The sequence below is a fragment of the Equus quagga genome, chromosome 1 (assembly GCF_021613505.1).
Source record: "Equus quagga isolate Etosha38 chromosome 1, UCLA_HA_Equagga_1.0, whole genome shotgun sequence".
In the NCBI taxonomy this organism is placed as follows: Eukaryota; Metazoa; Chordata; class Mammalia; order Perissodactyla; family Equidae; genus Equus; species Equus quagga.
This window is the reverse complement of record NC_060267.1, coordinates 134,070,444-134,078,612: the sequence shown is the minus strand read 5'-3', so window position 1 is coordinate 134,078,612 and position 8,169 is coordinate 134,070,444. Positions and strand designations below refer to the sequence as shown.

At 45.5% G+C, this 8,169-nt stretch overlaps 2 long non-coding RNA genes across 2 annotated transcripts; one reads left to right on the top strand and one right to left on the bottom strand.

Annotated features, from left to right (window-relative positions):
• Positions 1 to 312: 312 nt before the first annotated feature.
• Positions 313 to 4,710, top strand: LOC124238045 (uncharacterized). Its single transcript, XR_006888221.1, has 2 exons — positions 313 to 1,231; positions 4,606 to 4,710. It is a non-coding gene; the product is annotated as an uncharacterized LOC124238045 (long non-coding RNA).
• LOC124238049 (uncharacterized) lies at positions 1,372 to 8,074 on the bottom strand. The gene is made up of 3 exons (XR_006888223.1): positions 7,858 to 8,074; positions 5,727 to 5,774; positions 1,372 to 1,552 (listed from the first exon to the last, which is right to left on the bottom strand). It is a non-coding gene; the product is annotated as an uncharacterized LOC124238049 (long non-coding RNA).
• Between the last annotated feature and the right edge of the window lie 95 nt (positions 8,075 to 8,169).

Sequence of the window (8,169 nt, the reverse complement as noted above, 5' to 3'; positions counted from 1 at the left end):
CTGCCTAGTTTTTTTGTCCTTAGGTAATGAGGTGACAGCCCCTTATAGACATCTTCAGCAAGCACAGCAACTCAGAGAGTGAAGTCCCTAGAGTCAGAGTTCCGCTTCTACCTGGCTTAATTTCTTAACTTCTCAGTTCCCCATCTATAAAAGGAAATGATGAAAATAGGGGCGAGGTTCAGTAGGTTCTGGAATACATGTAAAGAGCTAGGGCTCAATAAACCATCATCATCATAGTATTATAGCTAATGTTAATTGACCAGTAACTATGCTCCAGGCATTGTGTTAAGTGCTTTATTTATCTCTCTAAATCCTCTCAAAGCTTCAGAGAAAGGTCCCCGTTTTGTAGGTTAGAGAGTTGAGGCACAGACCAGCTAAGAGAGTTTGTGTAGAGCAGGGATGTGCTTTGACAAAGCCCAGGCTCTTTAACCATCCTGCGGTTCTGTGATTATTGTGAATAAGAAGATGATGCATAAAAAGCACCTACAAGTCCCTGTATAACGCTAAGTGTCCCATATAGGATAGCTTTGATTAATTTTAGAGTTGTTTTTCACAAGATCCTTTTGTTGTGATCATGATAAAGTTCAGCTTTCAATGATGCATATCAAATTCTGTTATTTTTAAAAGTCTAGTCACCAGTCACGACCCTGAAATAAATGCAAAGCGTTGAGTGATTGCATTTAGAGTATGGTGTAGTACACATTTAGTCCATCAGAGAGGGTCATCACTTCTATCAGGACTTTAAAAAAAAGATGGCGGTGGCAGAGTAGGGGGTGCGGCTGCCAACTCTGAGCACTAGCCTGTACCAGAGAGGTCGTGGGGCGGGACCGGCCCGAAGCCACGTGGGAGGCCTCGCCCCCTTGGGGAGCCCCGCCTCTAGAGCCGAGGCGCCTGCGCCAGCCCCCTCAGGCCGGGCCGGTCTCACAGAGCACGCGCACTCTGCCGCATTCTGATTGGCGGATCCGCGTACCCCACCGCACTCTGATTGGTGGAGCCGCCCCAGGCTTTGGGTCTGGGGCTCAACGCTCAGCTCCTGAAGATCTGCACGCGCCTGGCGGGGGCGCAGGGTAGGGGTCCTACGGCACCCGGGCTTTGTGCCTTGGCAAGGACGAGCGGGACGGCTCGGCTCCACCCGGGCGCTCCAGTCTAGGGGCTGGGGCAGCTCACGTCGCTCCTGCTTCCGCCGTACCCCTCTCCACGACTTCGGTCGGGCATGTTTTCCAGGGCCCAGGTGAGGCGGGTTCTGCAGTGGGTGCCCGGAAAGCAGCGACTCGGCGTCTACCGGTTCCTGCCCTTCTTTTTTGTCCTGGGAGGAACAATGGAGTGGATCATGATTAAAGTGCGCGTGGGCCAGGAGACCTTCTGTAAGTGGGGGTGCAGCAGCCTCCGTTTTATTTCAGGAAGGCACGAGGCGGCAAGGGACCCGTTTTCCTGGAGGATATTCTTAGGTTGCAGACCGTTCGTTCCACCCAGAGCGATGAGCTGCTTTTACCCTGGTCAGAAGGGCAAGTGCAGGTCATTCGTTGGGCCCTAGGGACCGGCTTGGGTCCTCCTGTAACGGGGGCGACAAAGGCACATTGGCGAACAACCTTGAGACCTTCCCTGCACTTTGAGGGGAGGGCACGTGATAATATGCCTGTGATATTATTTGGACATGAAGAACAGCCTCGTTCACAGTACCACAGAAGGGGGTGGGATCCTGAGGATTCATGGAAACTCCTGCTAACTGGCCAGTCCTCTCTGTACTCTTCAGTCCAAACCCTGGAGGGAGCTGGTCTGTCCGGCTTAGCTAATTACCACTGTCTTTACAGGGCAGAGTCCTTGGCACCAGGGCCCAGCACTGTGAAAAAATGCCTAGCATTGCTTTGCTGAACTAGTTCCTCTTCTGGAAAGACTTCTCCAATCCCTAGGCCCTTTCTGCTTTGTCCGTCTCCAGAAACACTGCATCACTTGAGAGTTGCTAACCCTCATTAAAAAAAAAAAAATTACATTACTGCTTTCTAAAGATATTCAGACCTTCTGTTCATCCATTCATCAATATTTAATGAGCACTGATGAGAGGACATGATGAACAAGGCAGAGGGTCCCCTACTCCAGAAGAGCTCTAATGGGAGAGACAGATGTAAACATTGTTTAAGTGTGATCAGTGCTGTGAGGGGAAAGTGGAGGGAGCATGGGAGTTTTGGGTGGGGCACCTCAATTGGACTAGATGGTGCAGGGAAGGCTTCCAGGAGGAGTTACCATGTCAGGTAGGACCTGAAGATTGAGTCAGTGTCAACCAGATGAGGGAAGGTGTGTGGAGTTGAAAGTGTCTCATGCCAGCGGTAACAGTAGACATGGAGACCTTGGTGTGAAAGTATGCTGTGTTTGAGGGACTGAAGCAAGTGAGCAGAGTAAGGGATGAAGTGGTTAGAGGTGCCTGCAGGGCCACAAATGGACTGGAGAACAAAGAGTATGTCCCAAAGGATTGAAGGGTTTTAAGTGGCAGCAATTTTTTTTTAATATTGCCACCTGAGCTAACATCTGTTGCTAATCTTTTTCTTCTTCTCCCCAAAGCCCCCAGCACATAGTTGTATATTCTAGTTGTAGGTCCTTCTAATTGTGCTGTGTGGGATGCCACCTCAGCATGGCTTGTAGGTCCGCACCCAGGATCTGAACTGGTGAAACCCCGGGCCACTGAAGCGGAGCGTCCGATCTTAACCACTCAGCCACGGGGCTGGCCCCAAGTGGCAGCAAATTAACACATGTGAAGAATAGCTTCTTGTGGAGAGGAGACTGTTAGGGACACTTAGGCTATGTGGTTGTCCAGGTTTGAGGTGGTGGCCTGGTCTAGAGTGGGGACAGAAGGGAGGCAAAAAAGTGGGTGGAGTTGAGAGACACCCCAGAGATAGTATTGGTAGGGCTTGGTGATTGGGTAGACTCAAGAGATGAGGAGTGGAAGCTTCTGGCAGGACCGCTGGGGCAGGGGGAACACAGGCAGGACAATCCTGAGCTTCATTTTCGATGTGCTGAGGTGGAGATGGTTATACAGATCTGAAGCTCCGGAGGCAGATCTGGGCCATGGATCTGGGTTTGTGGGTCGTTCACAAGCAGATGGTGATGAACATCAGAGTCAAACTCCAACATTTTCAGGATGACTGAGAGGGGCCAGAAAAGCCAGGAGGGAAACCAGAGGAGTCTGTTATCAAGGAAGACAGGAAGTTCAGGAGGTTTGACTGTGAATGGGAGGTAAGCTCCCTCTTCCAGACCAAGAGAGACTTGAAGAGAGGCAAATGAGAATCAGGAAAGAGTAGGTGGAGAGAGGCTGGAGATACCTTGGCCTCTGAGAAAGTGGGAGAGGATGGGATCAGAGTGGGGCGGTAGGAGTAGCCCTTGGAAGTTAGCTGGAAGAGTTCTTTACTGATGGCTTTTTTCTGAAGAAAGAGTTCATGGCCATTTGGGAGTGGGTCAGGGTTATGGCTGAGGAAACAGGATCGTCAGGCTTCACAGCACACCCAGTTAGATGCAGCAGTTGGCCCCAGAGTGCAAAGCAAGCAGAATGAGGCAAGAAGGAAGGAAGTTGGATTAATCTGTAGTTGGCGTTTTGAAGGTGTGTCAAGAAGTTGATGTTGACAAAGAGGGAATTTCAGCTGGTTTGGGCAGGGGCCAAGGACCTGGGGAAGAAATTGGCAGAGGTCCAAGGACAGAAGGGCTAGAAAGATAGTAGAGATTGTGGTCAGAGCAGAATGAATGTATTACTTGAGGAACACTGCAAGTAGATGGCAGAAGTTGACTGGAGAAGTCAGGGAGGTGAAGGGGGCTGGGCTTCATCCCTGTGGGGAATGGTGTTGCCTAGGAAGATGGAGCCTGAGCTAGATGCTAGCATTTCCAGTGACTGAAAGGGAGTGATGGAGAGCAGGTGCCACTGCAGAGATGATGGCAAATGGCATAAGCCCCAAAGGAAGAGGGTAGAGAATCAGTAGTCTGGAAAAGCAGCAGCTGAGAACAAGGAAACTGACCTTACTTCCCCACCCTGAGTTCCTGGGTTTGGGAGAGGGAGCAGCAGAGAGCCGTAGGGCAAGAAGTGCCTTTCAGGGGCCAGGTTTCAGTTAAGAAGGATATTTCAGAGAGAACAGAAATCACGGGGGAAAAGGAAGTGAGGAAATTCTTACAACATTGCTAAGAGTTGTGCTGAGACATGATCCTGTCTTTGAAGACCTTGACTCTTACCCTGCTACTGAAGTCCAGAGCTTCATTAATATAGTCCTCATTGAACTCATTTTATTTATTTTTTTGCTGAGGAATATTTTCCCTGAGCTAACATCTGCCAATCTTCCTTTTTTTGGTATGTGAACCGCCACCACAGCATGGCCACTGACAGACAAGTGGTGTAGGTCCGTGCCCAGGAACTGAACCTGGGCTGCTGAAGTAGAGCACACTGAACTTAAGCACTAGGCCACTGGGGCTGGCCCCATTTTGTTTTAAATTAAGTTTATTTTGGCACTGAGTTAAACATTAATGTTGAGATTCAGAAATAGGTGACAGACCTAGATTATTGGTTAAATTACACAGATGAGTATTTTTAATTCCTCGGTTTCTTAAAAGTAAAATTTTTGTTTGATACAGATGATGTCTACCGTAGAAAAGCCTCAGAAAGACAGTATCAGAGACGGCTGGAAGATGCACCAGAGACTGAACTTCAGCAATCAATAAAGTGAATATGAAATTTTACTACTGGTTTCAACTCCTTTAAAAATGTACTTTTCAGATCTGTTGTTCTTACACAGAACTGCCTTTACAAAGAATTTTTAGTTTTCCTGTCTCTGCTTGAATACTTCCCAAGTCACTGTTGGACAGCACTTGTGGGAAAACTGTTTCCTCCTAAAACACACCTACCCATTGAGTCTAGTCCATGAAATATTTCTTAAAAAATTCAAACATCAATCAGGATGCTTTTCAGTGCAGTCTGAATTGTGAAGTTCGTTGTTTTAGGCAACAAAAGATAAGATTATCTACTTTTTTTTTGCAGAATTCAGATTTAATCATGGACATAAAAGCTCTCTACTGCAAGATCATTTAAACCAGGATATTTATACAGATTACATTTCTGCCAGCTACCAATCTGTAAACATTTTGCTAGGGTGGTGGGAATTCCTGACTGATCACACACTACTCATGTTAAGTGCTCTTGTGAACAGAAATAACCCCTTCCCTTGCCTGGGTCCACTAACATACAAGGGCTGGACCTCCATGAAGACTGGGGCGGGGAGGGGGTGCCGGCAACAGGCTTCACACCTGGCTATGGTGAAGATAAAGCTTTCATCTTGCTGCTAAAGATGAAGACACTGTTCCTTCCCTAAGAAATGAAACTTCACAGTGTAAAGCAACCATAGACTTCAGCTAAATCAGAAGCTCAGTCTATTGGGAGAGATTTTGCAATCTGACCAAGAGTAAGTTTGGGTCAGCTGATAGAAAAGGGAAAGGCATCTTTCCATACTTAGATAACTACATTCAATATCTCCAAACGAGAAAATAGCATATTAAAGACTAAGTTTCAAAATGATTTTTAACTACTGCTCATGAATAAAGAAGCAGATACTTAAAGACACAGGGTATCCTCAAGTTAATGATCTCCCTCTGCCACAAATCTCAATTTTTCTAGGCATTTTTTTCTAATATGTTAGTCCATTTATCTTAGAACCAATTCAATATAGCCACTGACTACTCAGATCTCATTAAAGCTCTACCTGCTCAGAGACGGCTTGAGTGTGAAGACCAGTGATGACCAACAGCACCTGGGAGAGAAAGGCTACGTCAACTAAAGAGTTCCTGGTGAATCTAACCTCACAGGCATCTTAGTGATGCTGCATAAGAAATTAAACTGTAGTATGATTCTCTCAATTATATGGCCTTATTCCATATGTTCTCCCCACCCCAAGTCTTAGAATGTTTGATTCATACAGAGAATTTAGTAATGTTTGATACATATAAAGAATATGTAACACACACACACCTTTTACAAAGAATAGTTGTAAATGCTAAGAAAACCATCAGCTAACTTGTGTGTGTGCTGTGGTTCCTTCCCTGGCCCCCCCTAGAAAGAATCACTAGCCTGAAATTTGTGTTAGCTCTCCCTAGTGTTCTTCTCCTTTTTGAAAATATATAAAGTGCTGATTTATTGAAGGACAACAAACCTTTGAAGATGACAGGACAATGTCTGACTTAAAGGCAAGTTAGTGTTATAGGAATTATTCTATTAAATTGATACTTTCAGAGCACATTAGTTTGGATGCTACAGAGTAAGAAGTAATCTTTTTTTTTTTTTTTTTTTTTGAGGAAGATTAGCCCTGAGCTAACATCTGCCACCAATCCTCCTCTTTTTGCTGAGGAAGACTGGCCTTGAGCTAACATCTGTGCCCATCTTCCTCTACTTTCTATGTGGGACGCCTGCCACAGCATGGCTTGACAAGTGGTGCATAGGTCTGCACCTGGGATCTGAACCAGCAACCCTGGGCCGCCGAAGCAGAACGTGCAAACTTAACTGCTGTGCCACCGGGCCAGCCCCAGAACTAATCTGTTTTAACCAAGGTGCAAGCTTTTCAACTTTGCTTGGAAAAAATTTTTAACCCTCCTGCTAAGGAATATGACTACCTTACTTATCAGATACTGCAATTATTTAAAGGAACTTAAAGTGAAAAGAACCATAATCTTATATGCTGATTATAGAACTGCAGTGCCCTCTAGTGTGAACTAAAAGGCAAAACAATTTCAAAAATCACAGTACTTATTCTAGAATGACCAAAATCTAATTTTGGTAGACATGCTAGAAGTCTACTTCCACTGTAGTGTTGGGGAAAGAACGCAGGCTTTATAGCTTCATTTGATCTTCTGAACTGAGAGGGCAAGTACCTATGTTAGGTGCACAGTAAATAATAAGCAAGGGCTGTCTTTGTTCATCTAGCAGTCCTAGTTTGAAAGTCTTGCCTATATCTCTGATGTTATCTTTTTTTTTGAGGAAGATTAGCCCTGAGCTAACTACTGCCAATCCTCCTCTTTTTGCTGAGGAAGACTGGCCCTGAGCTAACATCCATGCCCATCTTCCTCTACTTTATACATGGGATGCCTAGCACAGCATGGCTTTTGCCAAGAGGTACCATGTCCGCACCCGGGATCTGAAGTGGCGCACGCCAGGCCACCGAGAAGCGGAACGTCCGAACTCAACTGCTGTGCCACTGGGCTGGCCCCTCTGATGTTATCTTAATCACATTAATCTCTTTCTATTTTTGTAAGTTTGAATTTTTCACAGAGTTAACTGCTTTTAAAAAAGTATACACTTGGACTCTGGCATTTTCCAAAAAACTTCTCTCCTAGTAAAGCAGTATTGGGTCTTAGTCTTCACACACGTGTACTAAATTTGGAATTTCTTGCCACACTTATGTACAATCCACAAAACGTGAATAGCACATCTATTTTGGGCATAGAAATAGTTCTGTTAATGTGTTCAGTTCTGAACTTTCTGAGCTGACCTAGCATACTTCTAAACTAAAGAGGAACACAGTAATACTTAGCAGTATTTGTTTGCTCATAGTGGAATGTTTAACTATACATCAACGATCACTCAAAATATGCTCATGAGCACAGATGGCTGTACATCCCTAAACTCTTAAGAGAACAGAACCACAGGGATTTGCAAAGTGATATTAGAGGAAAACAGTTGGTTGATTTTTACCAACACTTTCTATTAAAAGTGTGGTCATGGTTTAAGAGATTATAAGGATGTTAAAGACATACCTGGGCCGCTTGTCTCTTCTGGCCACAAACAGCTGACTGTTTGAAATGGGTTACATTCCTTTATGACACAGGACATGCTTTCCTTACCTTCCGCCATCAGTAACTCTCCATTTTTAACTTCAACCTGCCTTTCTGCCCATACTGAGGACATGTTAGGAATTCCTTGACTGCCAGCTTGGCGTGGGGCATGCCAGACTGCCGTCTGACTACATTCGGCTTTGTTAATGCAGCCCGATCCCTCAGCCAGGGTCTGGACACTGACTTCTGCCTCCACCTGAGGAGCTCTCTTCCCTTCAATTGGCAGCCGTATCCCTGTCAGCATAAAATCAAGGCTTGCAGGAAATCTGCTTGGAACTAACATCTGACACAAGCTTTAACAGAACAACCAAACCTGGTTAA